Source organism: Chaetodon trifascialis, chromosome 2 (assembly GCF_039877785.1).
Source record: "Chaetodon trifascialis isolate fChaTrf1 chromosome 2, fChaTrf1.hap1, whole genome shotgun sequence".
Classification (NCBI taxonomy): Eukaryota; Metazoa; Chordata; class Actinopteri; order Chaetodontiformes; family Chaetodontidae; genus Chaetodon; species Chaetodon trifascialis.
The window spans coordinates 284,598-302,867 of NC_092057.1; the positions used below are offsets into that span (position 1 = coordinate 284,598).

Below are 18,270 nucleotides of genomic sequence, written 5' to 3' on the forward strand. Positions count from 1 at the left end.
TCCACACAGTCGACCAGCTGTAACTCTGCAGCCAGAGACACAGCTGGTTACGCTGCCGAGAGACAGCCAGCTCAGCTCTGTGAAGGAATGCAGCCAAATTCACAATATGGTTGCTCTCATTTACTTTTAATATATTTGTCTAAGTGAAATTGTTATGTAATTATCTGATAATTACTACCCGGTAATGGCAACAGTGTCTGACAAATTCAGGGTTGAATAGAGGTCACTGACCACATCTCCGTTGTGTATGCTGACAGCGACAGAAAGTCATCTCAACTCTACTGGCAGACCCTGACCCTCACTGGACAGGCTTACGTTGTCGTTTTGCAAAACGATGACCAGACACACTGAAACACCAAGCCAGAGTTTAAGATTTACACACTCTGGATACCGTTTTGGAAAAAGTCTCAAATTCTGGGCAACAAAAATGCTGTTTTAGTCTGGAGGGAGGGCTGACATGGAGAGAAAAAGATGCGTTTACAAATTATATGGACGTACTTAAAGACTTCAATTGTGCAAAAAAAGAAAGAAAGACAATCTGCCCTCACACAAATCAGTGTAATAAAGTTGATGGCAGACTGTTTTAAGATTAGAGACAATCCAATCTCTTTGACTTGAGGTGTTGCACTTAACTTAAAGACAATTAAACAAGGCACCCTGACAATGTTATGCAGTACTTCTCAAATATCTCTTTAAAATCTGCTCACTGGCAGAAACAAGAGACGGAGACAGAAAGGGAGCCCACATGAGAAGTTGATGAAGTTCTGAAGACAGAAGGTGGCAAAGTGCCGAAAAGTTGGAAAGAGAAATAACAGAGTAAGGAGAAAGAGTGTTAGGAGGGAGAGTTCAGTGGTTTAGTCAGAGGCTTAGTGTGAGGGGAATCAATACTGTGGAACTAGAGAGAGAATAGAAGGAGCAGGAGTCCTGATATGACTGACTGGCACCTGCCCATGGATTTCCAATGAGCGAGCCGAGCGCACAATTCTTTAGAAAAGCTTATGTTCACTTCAGTCATAGATGAGGCCTCTGAAGCAGACTGTGTTCATTTGAGTCACAGCATGGTTATTTTTAGGACTGCAAAAGAAGAGAAAATGACTTAGACAAAACAAAAAAATTGAAATCTGTGTTCTGACAGTGGACAAAGAATTACAGCATCAACTCAAAAAACCAAGCTGAAGCCATTCCTATCCCAACAAGATGCCCAAAAACTTATAAAAAACAATACTGTAATGCTCTTTTTACCGTCCACAGGAATCCATTAATAAACTACAGGCACATCACCTGAGTTTTACCTCACCTGCACCGGCTCCCTGTATCTTTTATATTTTATTGCTTTTATGCCTTCCTTTGTTTTATTTCTATCTTTTACATATCTCATTGTTCTCAGCATACTTCTTCGTGTTATTTGTTGCCTCTTCTGTTTGTTATTCATTTGATTGCTAGGTTTTATCATGTAGTATTTGGGCTTTGAGCTATAGCCGCTATATGAAAGTGCTACATAACTAAAGTTATTATTATCATTAGGGACTGAACAAGGAGTTCTTAGTGCAATAATTCTCAGCACCTAGCAGAGTATTCATCAAATCACTGGTAAGATAACATAAAACATTATAGAACCCCGTGGAGAAGTTTAGTTGTTGCCACAGCAGCAGAGAAATAAAATCCCTGCAAGGAAAGTAAAAGACCACAACTAGAAAATAAAAGCAAGTCATGTATGGAGAGAGAAAAACACACGCAAAAACTGAATATTAACAATGGCGGATTTACGTAACCACATGCTGCTGATTAAAGTCACGGTCCTGTCATGCATGTTGGGAAATATGCTTATTTGCTTTCCTGCAGAGAGAGAGAGCTGAGAGAAGACTGGTACCAGAAAGCAAAAACGTATATTTCCCCAAAGTATTCTTTTGAAAGCATTGGGAGAACTGTGAGTGATCAACAGTGAGCGAGACTTCTAACTGTTCTTGTTTTCACAGTTTACAGTTTTTGATTCCACGCAGCTGAAAACAAGATTTCATTGCGTTCAAGAACTTTTACATGCTCAGAGCTTGTTGTATTTAAAATTGCGCATCTTGATTTTGTTAATTGTGCAGATCTGTTTGTTTCATAGCGATACTTGCAGAGGTAAGCAGCATTGCAACAGCTAGTGATGAGGCAGAACCACAGAGGCACTCATCTGCGGAGTCTCGTGCTCATAGAGTTGGATGAATTGGACAGATATTGACAATATTGAAACTTCTCAACATGGATATTAGGAGCATGATTTATACTGACTCTATTAAACTGTATAGAGTCTATGAAAAAGCCAAAATGGCAATTAATTTCTTCCCCACACACACACAACCAGAGCACTCCCTGGGACCCTACATCTGCAAGCCATTCGGGAAAGTGAGTCATATTTCTCCAAATACTGAACTTTTTCTCTGAAGTTCTTTGGCGCCCAAAAGCCTCTGAAGACTTATAGGTGAAGATCCTGTGATTTGAAGGTTGGGGCATGCAGTTAGACCCTGCAGTGCAATGTGCTTAGTGCTGCCTCTCGTCGTCAACACACTAGTAGTGCTATGATATGAAAACTCATCGGTCAGCATTAGATGCTGAAAATGAACACTTTACGCCACTCAACATCATGATGCTTGGGGTCGCAGCCTTGATGAAGCAGGGCTGTGACACATAGCCAGCAAAATTCACGTTCAGATGTTCAGGTATAAGTATTTTGTTTTACTTATTGTTGTAGTACTTATCAAAGTTTTGAATGACAAACATCTGAATAATGATGCTTCCAAAAGCTCAGTCTTAGTATCATTAGATCTCAGTGCTGCCGTTGACGCGGTTGATCAGGACATACTACTTGACAGACTGGAAAAGTGGATGGGACTTACTTTGTGTGTGATTGTGTGTTCCCAGAATCAGAAGCAAACAAAGTGAAGCAGCTTTCAGTTATTATGCTCCTCACCTGTGGAACATTCTCCCTGCACACCTGAGGTCTGCGCCACCTGTCAGCTCTTTTAAATCAGGGTTGAAAACATTATTATTTGCTACAGCTTTTACTTAGAGTAAATATATCTGCTCAATGATTTCAATCATTCTGAATGCTAAATTATTGTCTTTTAATGGCTTCTGTTTTAAATTTCCTTTAATTGTATTTTATTTTTATTTGACTAATCTCTCTCTCTTTCTTTCTTTTTTAGAAATGTATGATTTTAATGTATTTTTATGCTTCTGTAAAGCACTTTGAATTGCCTAGTGTATGAATTGTGCTATACAATAAATTTGCCTTGCCTTTTGTTTTCTTTGTTTTCCAAATGATAGCCCTGGCATAATGTCCTAAGTGAATGGACTGTTCAGCATTAACAATGTCATGTCCAGTGGCTGCACATCCAGAGGCTTTGCAGGATACTATTACATACAGAAACAGAAGGACGGTATTCAGCGAATATAAAATGTGACGGGAGAATGGCAGACAATAAACCTTGAGTACAGACAAAGTGCATCTGGCAGCCTTTTCCTATTAAAAGTCCTATTCCTATTAAAATGCAAAGTGCAGGATTCAGTGACACATTATTGCTCATTAGGGCCAGTGGGACAGGCAAGCTGCTGTTTACCGTCTGCAGCAACACATTGCTTTGGCTTCACTGCTGGCTTTGCAGCTGTGGTGACTTGTCCTTCACAGCAGAAGCAAGTAAGGCACTTTGTATCGAGAATGTGTCCAGAAGTTTCCAACTCCTGCACCTTTGTTAAGGAGTTAATATTAAGACTTTCTTGGTGCACTGGGACTTTAACGTGCATGATTGCTCTGTGGATTCCCAGTCTCTGGATGGTGCATAGACTGGATAATGCTCTGGTTTTCTGCATATCTCTGTCTCCCTGCAAACTGGCTGGTGACCATAGTTTGACACAATGACTCTGTATATGAAACTACTAAACTAAACTAAATATGACACTTCACCTATTGTTTGGTGCTTGCTTTGCTGGTTTTTAACTTCTTTGATAGATCAAAGACCATAAACACTCACTGAAACACAATCAAGTGAAGAGGAGAGAGGAAATTTTGGCTGTAGCCAAATAGCCAGGTGTGACTGTAATGCAAGAGAACTGGCCACATCCATCAAGATAGCAACACAATGCAATTTCAAAATAATCCGAAGCATCTTTCAGCCTTACCAAATCACCATTAGAGACAAAATGATTTACACTTGAAGAAAAGCTTAAATCGTAAAGAGAAATTCTAATTGATGCTTCATCCAGGCAATAGTTCACGAGTAACTCAGACAAAGGCAGAAGAAGTTCAAGTGGGATTCAGTTTCCATCAAATATTTTCTCATGTGCTATAGCTTCAGACATGCTTGAATTGACTAAACTTCTACCTCTGGTGCATTGTGAGCAGCAGTGAACCCTCTGCAAAACAAAAGCTGATGGTCAGTCAAATGTTAATGATCAAATTCCACAATCATTAACCCTGAGGTGAGGTTCAATAACGTCGTGATGTATGATGGGGCATGGCTCCTATTAATCTGTCAAAGACATAATAAGACCACAGGCTCTAACATAAAGATAATGATTTCAGCCTTGAAAACAGATAAAACACAGCCTAAATGAAATTAAATGCTGCTTTGGCAGAACGGGAGGACTAATGTCCCTTTGATTATCATGGAATAATCCCATGCCCCTTGGTGTGTTCCTGGTTTATTCAGAACAAATGTCAGCACATTCCCTTAAGTCCAGGGCAAAGCAAAACTATTATACTAGTAAATCATACAGACAAAGAGAACACACACGTCGACATCCAGTGACCTGGAAAACGACCAATTAATTCTGTAGAACAGAGCTGTCTATGTGCATGCGTGCCGCCTTGTTAAGTTTGAAGTAATCGTCCATGTTACTGAATCACACTGTTGAATAATAGCAGTGATTTCACCAGGACAGCAGACAGCGGCTGTTACACAATGTTTTATTCCACCCTTCACTTACGACAGCAAGTAAATTACACCTAATTGCAATGGTGAGACAAACTAATCATTCAAGTCACATGTAAGTCTCAGCACTAAAGTCCTAAATTTTAAGCTTTGAGGGATAAAGAAGCCACACGTTTGTAAAGCAGTTTAAAAATTGTCAGCTAAGAAAAGGAAAACTAGCAATACCTGGCAAATGTATCATGAGTGAGTATGGCTGGATGGATGGTAAGCTGCTGATTTACTGGCTATTGTGCTCTGTGGGGAGCAAAGCTAATTTTCTGCACTGAATGTGTTGGGTGGGTACTCAGCTAAAAGGCAATAAAACAACACAGCCATCTCCTAGATGGCATGGTTAACTTTTAGTGGCACATATCTGTGATTAACAATATGTGTCAGGCTGCAGGTTGACCTCTAGTGATCACCTGTCAGCAGGCGGCTCATATATCACAGGCTTGTGCAAAGCTAAGGGTCACAATGAACAGTACGACCTGCCATTCTCTCTCTCTCTCTCTCTCACACACACACACACACACACACACACACACACACACACACACACACACACACACACACACACACACACACACACACACAGAGTCTGTACAGTGTATTAAAATAGTACAAAAAAGATTTTCCCGCACGTACTTTTCATTTATTTTAATTTGAGCAACAATCAGGCTAATGGATAAGAGGTACAGTATGGACTGTATACTGCACACATGCACAGCTTACTGGCAATGCTCAGAACAATTTAAGTAATTGGCTTAGTGTGTTTATATTGCATGAACATATCCAACATTTCACAACCATGTACGTGCACTGATGTAAAACACCTGAAAGTCCTGCAGTGTGAGTGGTTCCTTTGAGTCCACAGTCAGGCTTTCATCAGCCTCAGATCGCCAAGTTGTGTTGTTTTACTTTTCTGAACATTTAAGAGAAACATTTAAGCAGTGACAAATGAATGAGCCATTAAGATGAGCAGTCAAAAAAGGTTAGATTAGTTTTTAAGCTCATTCAAGCGATAGGGTTAGATGACAAGATGACAAAGCTCAAATTTATAGACATCTTGACGCTGTGATGAATTTCACTGTATTAACACCATCTCCAACTGGAGTGCAGCTGTTTTGATTGCTATCTTAGTCTAACCAATCCCCACAAAAGGCAATGGGCTGTGAGGACCTTTGGGCATGGTGACAGCATAGTCTTGAGGAGCGGTATGATTCAGTTTTATCCCATCCATGTGTCCCATATCCCATTCACAACAGGAAGTCAGCTGGCCTGGCCAGTGGAAGTCTAAGGTGCGCATTGGTCTCCACCAGATCAGCTGGAGAAGGACTTCAGTGACAATACTCTATGGGCACAAAAATCCAGAAACGCGAGGAAACCTGTGAGTTTGCTTCCAGTGAGCGACTTTCATAGAAATCAATGGGATGCCATCCTTGAACATGAGAAAAAACTTTCCAACCCAGTAAAACTCTCTATGAAATGGATGGGTTGTGTTACATCAGTTAAAATATTTTAAGGTGGTCTGCGTAATTACCTTTAACCTATTTCTTGCCCCGTTTTTGTGGATCTTCAATTCAAAAGACAAGAAGTCTGCTACACTAAAATTGAGCTTCTCCTGGTCGGTCACAACCTCTATTAGCCCGGCAGAAAGTTTGACGTTCACCTCGCACTATAACATCTTCATTTGATCCTAAGAGCTAAACACCTCACAGCACCTCAGTGACTCCGTAGGCTAGAGGAAATCAGACAGGAAATCAGACATACACCCAGCAGAGAGCTGCTGGCAAAAGGACAGAAGACGAAAGTGAGGACTGGGCACAAACTCACATACTGTACAAGCATGGATAAACCTAGATGCACACACAGTTTGCAGAAGTCATTAGCCTCAAAGCCAGCTCGTAACTAATGATAAAGTGATGCACTGTAATACAGAATACAAAGACAATGGCCAGATAACCTACATATTCACATACTGACACACATCTACATACACACTTTTAGCTAGCAGTTACAGTGTTGGAGGTTAGCGGCTAGCTAACTAGGCATGGTGCTGATGTGTTTTGATGTGACACAGATCCTCATTAGCGAGCTCCAGACTGTGCTGAAGGCTTAATGGTCCATAGGCTCACTTAGACACAAGCATTCTCTCACACACACCCCGACGCGCACACACACGGATAAAATTATTATGATATACAAACTCATCAGGACCAAACTGTAACACATAAATGGTTAGACAGATGCATGAACACACTCAAAAAGACAGATACACACTCATTAAGACTGTACCCTCGGACCCACACAGCCTCAAACAAGCCTACAAATCCAACTGCAGGCACCAAAAAGCAAACATGGATGGCTCTTAATGATCTTGGCTAACTCAGATGAAAGGCTTTAGCAGGCCCAGTACAGCCCCCACTATCCCCATTGACATTTCCTTCAGTTAACAGCACAACCCGTTTGCTCATCGACTTCCCACAGAGACACAAACGCTGACAAACGAGTGCTTATCCCCATTCACGCCAAACATTCCCGCTTGCTCAATACAGAAATGTATTTTTAAGTAACTGAAGAAGGAACACAGCAAGGGGAGCAGAGTAAGAGGTTCAATTCCCTGTGGGAGTCTGCAAGTGGAGCAAGGCACTGAAAATCCAATAAGCATTACAAAAAAAAAAAAAATAGAAGAAATCTGTATTACCTGGTGTTTCTCCTGCAACATTTCATGTCCCCTTCTTACCAGTAACCAGAGGCTGGCAAGGAGGATAAAAGGACACATGAGACTGAACTTGATTTGTTGCTTGTTTAGCTTGATTGGCTATCCCAGCTGAGTGAATATGCAGTGATTCCTTATGTTCACGACGGCTGATTTATCAATCTCCCGAGACTTGTATGTGAGATTATTAATTATCTCAAGTGCATGAAGGTTGAAGTACTATTCAAATAGTTTTGTGGCATAGTCAAACACATTCGTCATGCTCTAAGGAAATTATTACTTGTTTACAAAATGCACACTGAAGTCCCATTTGAAAGTTTGCATAAATACTCTCTATTTCAGGCAATTTTCAACCTAATTAGACTATTTTGACTAACAAATGAGTGCCAGTGAGAGTGACTGCTGGAGATTGCCTGTTAATGCACTGTTTGCACACAGTAAGGGGCCACGTGAACGCTCTCCTCATATATTCGAAACGCTTGATTATTTAAGTCTTCATTGGAAAACACACAAAAAAGGAAAAAACAGAGAAACAAGTTTCCCTTGTGTCCTTAAATATCTGTCTACCCTCTGATCCATCCGTGTAACCATAGAGAGATTAGAAGCTACAGGTGAAATCTATTTCAATGTGCCACACCTGATCCCTGTGAACAACACAAAACATCAGTCTTCAGTCTAAAATCTGAGTTATTCAAAGTCATAATGATGCTAGAGTCCGGATCGATGTTTGGCTGAAGCTAAATGAAATGGAGGATAGTTGAGCAGATAATGGTTCGGGTTTGAGGTGTGTGATAGGTCTATCTCTGGTTCTACTTCCCGGTTGCAGTTTTGTCCATCTTTGGACAACACAAGCCAGTTAAGAGAGTGGTAGTAACAATCATAGCAGAGTTAGGCAACCGCCTAACCATCTGTCCAACTCAGACTGTTGTGGATACCTTGCTGTGTTGCAGGCCAGATGTTCTGTAGTTTGAGCAGCATACAGAAGACTATAGAAGAAACTATATCATGACTATTTGCAGTGAGTGATGGTAGACACAGGACCCTTTAAAAAACAGAAAAGACTTGTTAAAAGGAGCAGTTTTTGCAAGATGGAACTCTGTCCTCTGTGGTCTTACCACTGAAGAGCTCAGGAGGAATTCAGGAGGAACAAGCAGGAATTCAACAGCTTGCTGAAAGCTACATTATAGTTGCTGACGAAAGGAATATGAAATGCTTTCAACGCAGCAAGAAACGTCGATTCACTTGGAAATATATAGCTTACATTGGTAAAGCAATCCAAGATGTGTCCAACAACAACCTAATGCACTCCTTTTATCCACAGATGCCGCACTGACTTCAACCACTGTGGCAGAACGAGCAGCTGTGAGTGGAACATATCTGCTGTGGGTCATACCTCTTGTCAGCTGACTACAGTATGTTTCGATGCTGGATTCCACACGAGCCAGCTGGCTCCCATCCATAAACTGCAATCAGCTCATCCCTCCATCTTACAAAAAAAAGAAAGAAAGAAAGAAAGAAAAAGAAACGCTGCTGAGTACTAAGAAGTTGTCTGGCTACTGTGGCTGTGCTGGGAAGGAATCATGTCTGTGCTGGCTCTACCTCAGCAACATTTCCAATGAGAAGCACGTGTGATGGCCACTGGGCATGTGCTGTTCAAGGAGAAACTGTTGCCAGTTTTCAGTGATTTCAGGGTTTCAGTGATTGGCTCAAAGCATTTGGATTATATTGCTAAGAACTTGTGCTGATGTGTGCATGCATGTGTGCAAACGTGTGTGCAGGTATGCCATCTCTGGAGGTGTTGATGAGTCTTCAGTTGGCAGGACTTGAAGCTATGTGTGCTTTCCGTAAGCGTGTGGCAAAATGTTTGTGTTTGACCATTTTAATGTGAATAAAGTGCACTCTGCAAAGTGTGTATGTACTATGGGTGTAACTCCCTTGGCACATTTGCATTAAATATCTTTTTTAGTTTACACCCCTAGAATGTACTCAGTGGCTCTCAATATTCCTCTAAGTACAGTGCACACAGCAGACTAGTCTTGATAGCTTTATTCAACAGCTCTGTAAACCCAGACGCCCAGATACTTCATACGGAATAAAACATTCTTTTGCAGATCGGATGACTCTGGTGCTTTTATTAAACACAACAAGGAACCAAATTGGTATGATAATGGTCATACAACTAGGTTTGACACGGGGCCCCTCTATAAGACAGGGCCACAAAATTATGCATGGTCAGCCATAGCTGATGCACTTTGCTCTGGCAAATTGCATTACAATTCAAAATTTGCAAATTACTCATGTACCAATAACCAATGACACATATTCAATCTGGGACTTTTGGGCCCCAGGGGCAGTAGCCTGTGTTGGCTGTAGAGGTCTGGGTGCCTTTCTTTCTTGCTTATATTCTCCCATCTCCTGACATAGAACACAACACCTTAACATCATTTACGTAAAAAATATTCAGGTATGAATTACTCACTGTCCAAATAGTTAAACAGATCAGGTATGTGGGCGGCATTCTAGCACTGACACGGAGCAAAGGTTCCTTGGTTTAATTTATTTGGCTTTTATATTTGCACCCAATTGTTTCCACCTGGTTAATCTTCTTAATATTTGCTATATTTAATATCATCTCTTTCAAAGTCCCACAGTGTGTAGGTCGTAATAGAGATGACACTTCCTTAAAATGAGCTGGCATTTTCATAAGCTGAGGAAATACCCTGGTGCTTCATACACGACAGCTAACCGAATTAGCCTTTAATTGATAGGGGAGTTATCCCATAAACCTGGTAGAGACAAAGACAAAGGCCAATAAGGGTTGAGGGGGAATTAATTTGTGAAGCTGATGTTATTTACTGCCACTGTATGATGAGGAGGATGACCAGAGGGAGAGAGAGATGAGAGAATGACAATGTAAGCAGGGTGAGTGAGAGAGATAAATAATCATTTAAATTGAAATTTCTCTCAATAGCTACTCAGGAAGCATGAAAAATCTCAGTGATTGAGATAAACCTGAGGGGGCGAGGGCAAAGATACAATTTCTTTTTGTGGTTAAGCAAGTTAAATTGAAGCTCACTTTAAAAACGCATCATAAAGATGTTGTTATATGGCTCAGTCATTTTCCAACATTTGATATTAATGAAACACATAATGCAACATGTGCATACTCAACATTCTCTATCAATATATTTCATTTGATTTGCCTGGAATTTGCTCCTGTTTGGGGGAAGACCACATGGCCCTGATTCAATATGGTTAGTATCCTAATTCCTGCTTTGGTGTTGACGTTTATTAGAGGATGGGGAGTCAGGATGAGATAGAGGTGGAGAGGCAGGAAAGAAAAGGAAGAAATGAATGTGGCTTGCAGACACTTGTACATGTCATTATTCCATAGACAATGGTGTCATTGCATTGCTGCTCATATCTCAACATCTTTATCACTCACTCTGACGCTGCCTCTCTAGTTCTGCTGCATTAACATCCTTACAGCCGCTGTGCGGTTGGTGTGAAGAGGTTTGGTCACATTTCCTCTAGTTAAAGCAGAAAGCAAGAAGAAGAGGAATCAACAATATGTCATTTCAAGACCATCATCACAGACCGAGAAAAACAGTCTTTGCATTTCCTGCTGTTTCCACTTTTCACATTAGTGGTTCCAACACGTAGTCTGTGCAGTATATAACATACCTGTACCTTGATAATAGGCTCGTGGACAACACACGGAGAAATACAGGCACACATACACACAAACACAAACCGAATCCAATTTGCTACGGCACGCTGCACACAAAACACATGCTGTCTCGCTGTAACTCTCCTTATTGCCCTTTACCTCCTGTCTCTTATACATATATATAGTGCAGAAAGCAGAGCACACACACTTCCCTACATGTACTCAAATATAACTCAGCAAACACACACAAATGTGTAAAGGTCTATTCTGTACTGAAATCAAAGTCATCAAAAACTGGTTAGACAATCCATTACGATGTATCTTATGGACTAAAAGCACTGATTTGCACTGAGGAGTAGTTGCTTTCTTTCTTATATACCTATAAAACACAGATATAGACTGGTCAGGTATTGGTTTATTGTAATGGCCACTGGAGGTTCCGTTTACTATCATCAAAGACTGAGATAACAACAAGATCTTCATAAGAAGCTGTAACCAGTTACCTAAAATATTATTTCAAGCAATGAATTAATTATGAGAAATAGTTGCCAAATAACTTCCTGTCACATGGTGTAATCCCAGGGTTTATGAACATGAGTCTTCATGTACAAGCGTACTGAACATGTGATTTGTAGATGAAACATACTGTGAGTACAAAACGCCTGAATATTCAGCAAGCAAATGTCACCAGTGCGTCTTCTGCAGTGGTGCAACACTAGAGTTAGAAAACCAGTATTACAAAAATAATTGAATATTGAATGCAATGTATTGTAACTGTGGCACCATAAATTATATTGATTTGACAGACGCGTTTGCCCCAAGCAACTTAGAATGAATGCATTAACCTTTGCAGGAACATGTTCGAGATGTCGTTAAAATATGCATGTGCATCCTTCCCAAACACACAACCATTGCATTCAAAACTATAATTAATGAAGTTTTTTTGTTTTGTTTTGTTTTTTCTTAATTTTCAGCGAGTTCCCAAAGAAACGTGTAGCACTGCATCCAGTAGCAACCTTATAACTGAGACCAAAAAGAGTGCTGGCAGTGCAGTGCTGTAAAGGTCCAACCAAAACAATGACACCATTGTAGTCGTTTGAAAGTCCAGCTGACAAAATCCATTACTGGCCACATCTTGAATGACAGTGTAGCAGAACTGGCCTCTAACTGACCTTCTCTTACCCTCTCTGCAATACTCCAGAGAAATGGAGTTGTAAAGCATCCCAACTTTCAAAAGCTATTGACCATTTGAACTGTTTACAGGGAAGGTGTTAATTTCAGAGACAAGATGTCTGGACAAGAGACATCTCCTCCATGTTTTCTTTTCAGGGAAGCCAGAGACACAGACACCTCAACATCAAAGGTGGCCTTCTCCTCACCTTCTCCTCACTATGTTTCTCATGGCAACGCTAATTCTCTCCTGATAGCCCTATGGGAGATCAAGACAATAAAACTGTCTGGAGAGACAAACGCCAGGCTCCAGAGGAACCTCCAAAAATCAGATAATGCTGATGGGTTGTAAATTGGACATTCTTGAAGCAACTGGTGCATGCTTGTGTGCTTTTTCTCAATACTCCAGGATAACCAAACTTCTATGTTAAACTTAACTTTTGATGTTTTCACCCTACAGGACTCATTGTACGCATAATATTGGTGTTTTTCCAGTATCTCTAACCTGAAGCATGACAAAGTTGTGATTTTAACTGTTTTATAAAGTTTGTCTGAATTGTCACCGTAAAACCATACTGTCATCCAGAGGCTCCTAACCATCAGATTGAATATGCTTGACTTGACACATTTATCGATAAGTAACCGTAATCGTGATAATCATTTTGGCAAATATAGTCTGCCTTTCTTTATTTCTTTATCTTTATTTTTGTGTTAGTTATACCGTGAGTCATCACACATATTAGGATGAAATTGTTACCATGATTATATTTAATGTTGTCATCCAATCACAGGAATTGCCTAATGCATGTTGTGAACAATGTTGAAATGTCATTGAAAATCGTCCATTCAAAATATATGTGATTGACCATAGTGAGAAGCAGATGAGCCCCTCGTATGAATCATTAATTAATTCCAGCTCCATGAGGCGAGATTACATCGCGCGTCACAAACCGTCTCACCTGTGTGACGGCCTGCCCATTAGACACGCCCCGGAGCGAGATTTAAAAGTCTGCAGCCGCAGCATGAGTTCAGTGCGCGTTACTCAGTCTTGTCTTAAGTTCTGTTTTTGTTTTCTTCTTTCTACGTCTAGTTACTCTCAGCTGAGTTCTTTTTCTTACTTCTTTGTCTTAAGTTTTGCACAGTCATTTTGCTCTTTAAGTTTTTCGTCTTCGAGCTACTCCAAGCCATTCCGAGTAGCGTAAGTTATCTTCAGAAGACGTATTCTTATAATTTGCCGTAAGCTTTCAAGTTAACTTTCTATTTAGCCATACGTTTTGTTTTTAACAAATTTAGGTAAGTAATACTAATTTTGTAGCCTTCTTCGACTGGCCATCGAAGAGACTCTTAATTTGTACTATCAGTCTAAAATAATCCGTCACGGACTCAACCGAACCAAACCCTGCAGCCAGCTGTTGATCCTTGGTCCGGTTCACAACCATCCGGAGCCGTCCCTCATCTGTAACCGACACCGCAGAACCAGTTCCAGAGACGCCCTGTCCAACATCAGCACGTCACCTTGGTGCCTGGGCCTTCTACCAGAACGCCAAGCAGATCGAGCCACGGACGAACATCTGGAACGTCTTCGAGTTAGTTCGGAGCAGAGCACAACGGGATGCCAGCAATCAAGTAGGCACGCTAAGTGGGTTTGAATAAGATTTGGTCCGTGAGGTTAAGAGACGGTCAATTCGTCCAAATTCTCTCCATTAATCGTTCATTCCCTTAACTCTGCGTTCGCGTCCCCATTATTCCTTTTCAACTGCCTCTCACTATCCCCAATTTATTTACCATTGTGTTGCCATAAGTTTCTTGTGTGTTCTGTCATATCACCTCCCATCTTCTGTCGTATTATTCATGATACATCACCCATTATCCACAATTCTGCTTAATAAATGATATTTTGATTTAAGTCCTGGTTAGACGGTGTCCTTTTGAGCTGAATATCTACGATCCCTGTATCCAGAATTTACACTTCAGGTTATCAGACTGGTTTACTGTTAGTCCATTCGTTAGTATTTTACCAGTGTTATAGCAGTTAATTTCTGCAGTCCTTCTTAGCTGAGGAAGGTGGTGCCCCGTCATTTTATCAACGAATGCAACATCAAATTAAGGTAGTACACACTACAACAGGAAATGGAGTTACAGATGAAACAAATTCACTTCACCTCCCTCCTGCTGTATGAAGAATGGAAATCTTGGTTAATTAAAGAGACCGAGAGGGATTTACTTTCTTTAATTTACATTATGTGCTGCAGTCTCTCACCTACAAACCAGCAGCACTGCTTCTCCATCCACTGTCTAATGATCTCCACAGTCGTCACCACCCACCCGTTCTCTGTAATTAACCTCCTCTGCTTCCCGGGTCTGTCCTCACCCTTACCAACATGAATCTGACTGAGCTGAGTGCGTCTGTGTGACACTGAGCTCTATAAAACTGTTCATCAACACTGTGCTGCACAGAACTGCAGTGCCTGTGCACAAACACTAAAGTCCACATTTAAATCGGAGGTGCAACTCAGAACGCCAAGCCATCATTAGCCTGCAGTGTCGAGCAAAATAAATAAAAGACATGAACACAAATGTCCATTGTATCAAAGAAATTCCTTTGGTTAAGTGATACCATTGTCACTGCCTGACAAATACACTCCTATTTGCTAGTACTGCAGGCATAAAACACTCCCTACCTGTGTCTCAAATACAATATAAAACAAATCCAGAAATGGTTAAAGCTAGTAGATAGAATTTATAGCAAGTGATAGCTAACAAGGGGCTGCAAATTGATACTCATGTAATAGATTTACATATCATTGCCTCAAATTAATTCTTACAATGGACTCAGCCCACTCTCTTGCTCTCTTTATGGCTCCTGTAATTAACACTCATTCAGCAGGTAGTCTTAATTCAGTTAGCCAAACACTGTAAAGAACAAGGATGAAAAAGAGGAGAGGAAACAGAGAGAGAGAGAGAGAGAGAGAGAGAGGAGGATGGAAGAGAGCAGGAGCAGGAGGGACAGTGTGAGTGGGGATGGAAAAAGATGTCTTGTCAAATCAGGTGTATTGACATGGGAAACACTGACATAAGCACCAGTCTGCTCAGGGGGCAAACAGTGGGGCTTCAGCGATAGCAGAGAACTGCAGAGAATGGGGTGACTGGTTGAGAGCCCGTTGAATTATTCAGCTCCTTGTTCAACTTTTCAACAGCACTGTTTTAGCCTGTCTGTCCTCTTTTGACTAGGACAGGTACCTGGAGGTGTGTGTGTATAGGTGTGTGTGTTTGAACTTTTATGAATCCATGAAAAGTCGACTCAGCAAACCATTTTTTTTCTTTTCAGTGTTCAGTGCCTTGCTCAAGGGTAAAACCTGTGTCCTTGTTTTGTCATGAAGCAGAGCTGTTCATTCGAGCTTCAGGGCCATGGTTAGGGTTAGGGTTAGGGTTAGGGTTAGACCATGCTTCCCTTGTCCAGCTTCGTTTGTGTGCTCTCTGCAGTGCCCGCGGCTCTCCAGGCCGTCTCTCCATGTCCTCGCCATGTCTCCATGTCCAGACTGGCTGTGTTTTCACTGATTCAGGCGTATTGTAAAGACAGCACAGACAGGTCAAACACTCATCTGGACTTACTGAGTCCATCAATGATGGAGGGAGAAAGAGATGAGGCATCAAAGTAGAACAGGGCAGGAGGGAGAAACGATGAAAGATTGAATTCAGGTGGAGAGAAAAAATGACAGAGCTAAAAGGAACAAAGAGAGAGAAACAGAAAGAATGGGTTGAAGTTTGAGGCTTTTAAAAAAGATTTTATTCCAGAATTCTGTTCTTCAAGGTTTCCATTAGCCTGAAGAAAGCTTTGGTTCACATAAAGAGGATTGCACAATGACATGCTAACATTCTGTGTCACAAAGCACAGACATGGAAATGTCACCTTTCACTCAAAATCACAAATGTCAACCTCATGGTGGCGGCAGAGGAAAAATCAGGGGATGAGCAAAGTTTTTAGGATACAAGGCCTGCGGACCATAAATGCACACAATTTGGGGCCAAACTGTCTTTTAGATGTTGAGATCGTAAAATAAGTAAAAACTCTGACTCAAATCAGCATGCTTCATTCTCTGGGAACCATGAATGTCTGTGCAAAACTTAACCCAGACAAATATCAAGAATCGACCACCATAGAAACAGGTTTGTGGATTTGGGCCAGGTAAATCACACATTGAACATGAATTCCATCTCAGTTCTTTTGCACGCTGACAGATACAGAGAGAGGAACAAAACATCCGATTTGGCCTGTGTGGAAAAGAATTTTATTTAAGTTTCACAGAGAGCAGCATCTTTAACAGAGGTCTGTTAAGCAGAAGTATTTCTTGGATGGTTTGGAGTGCAGTGGGCATATGCGACAAATGCATATAAATAGGCTTTCAGATAATGCTGTGGGTAAGAAATCTGAATGTGTACCAAAGACAAACAAAGGGACAAAGGATGCACCAATCCAGCTTTTTCTCTCCTGATGCCAATTCCAATACCTCAACTCTGGGTATCTTCCAGTCTTCCAAGTTACCAGTGCTGTCATTTTCCCAATTGTACACATCACATACCTCACTGAGACGGAAATAATTCATGTGTGGGGTAACATGAGGCCAGGGAATACTGTGGCACTCCAATTCTGCAGCCTGCCAAGACTGAATGGTTAAATGTACTGTTGCAGATAGGAAAAGCACAGATTTTTTTTTAAATGACACTCATCAGTCATGTCATGACTGCTACTCGATCTGCTTGATAAGTTGGGTATCAAGCCCAATATGAATCTAAAATATCATATTGGTGCAGCCCTACAGAAAACCATCAGAGCCATATGGTAGATTTCAACAACAAGAACAATAAGAAGCTATTAGGACAGAATATTCAGATGGTCAACAGACATCAGTTTCACAGAAAATATCAAATTGGGTGCAATACAGAACAAGCGCTTGAGGGTTGGCCTGGTGACAGCTCCAGGAGGAAGTTTGCAGGGGTCACCAAAAATCAATAGGTTTGTTCCTGATGGGAGTTTGATGTGTGCAGCAAATGTTCTGAGTTCACAAGTCAGGGATCAAGGAATGGGGTGATTGGGAAACGTAAAGGCTTGGCTGATGGTGGTGTCAGAGCAAAGGTCATGAGAGACAATATAATCAATGGGTTTCTTCATCTAAGCATGTCAAATTTTATGCCAATGAAGCCAGTAATTTGCAATATGTTGGTCAGAGATGATAGAAAGTCATAAAAGTCATTAGCTCTTCAGGACCATCACAAAACATAAGTAAACCATTTCAGTGCATGGCTTGCTGTCAGTAACTGGACCTAACTTTGTTCTGACTTTTCCCCTAAAATCTGTGTGGGTACAATAAACCTGGCTGACGATGGCCAGTAAAAATGAATGTTAATCAGGCTAAAACAAAAATATGACAATAAATATTTTTCTGTTTTGATCCACACCACATAAACCAAACTATTATCATGTCATAATTTTCAAGCTCCATATATTGTAAACTTTGAGTTTGATGAAATGAATCACATTACTTCAATGAGTTCCTGTGTGTGTTCTTACCCTTTGAACAAATAGCACTACTACTTAATCTTCTATATAGTAAAGGGCTGAGCCACCCACTTCACCTAGAAATAAGAGTATCCAGCAATGCAAATAGCTTTGGTTTAATTTGTCTGGAAGCAAATGTCTCAGAGATGGATATTTAACTAACTGCATGGCTAGATGATACAGGGGTTAAGTGAGAAAATCT

At 40.8% G+C, this 18,270-nt stretch overlaps 1 protein-coding gene across 1 annotated transcript in view; it reads right to left on the minus strand.

Annotated features, from left to right (window-relative positions):
* The window catches only part of LOC139338871 (voltage-dependent T-type calcium channel subunit alpha-1I), a 256,645-nt gene that overhangs the window by 199,946 nt on the left and 38,429 nt on the right, over positions 1 to 18,270 (minus strand). The window lies entirely within an intron of this gene.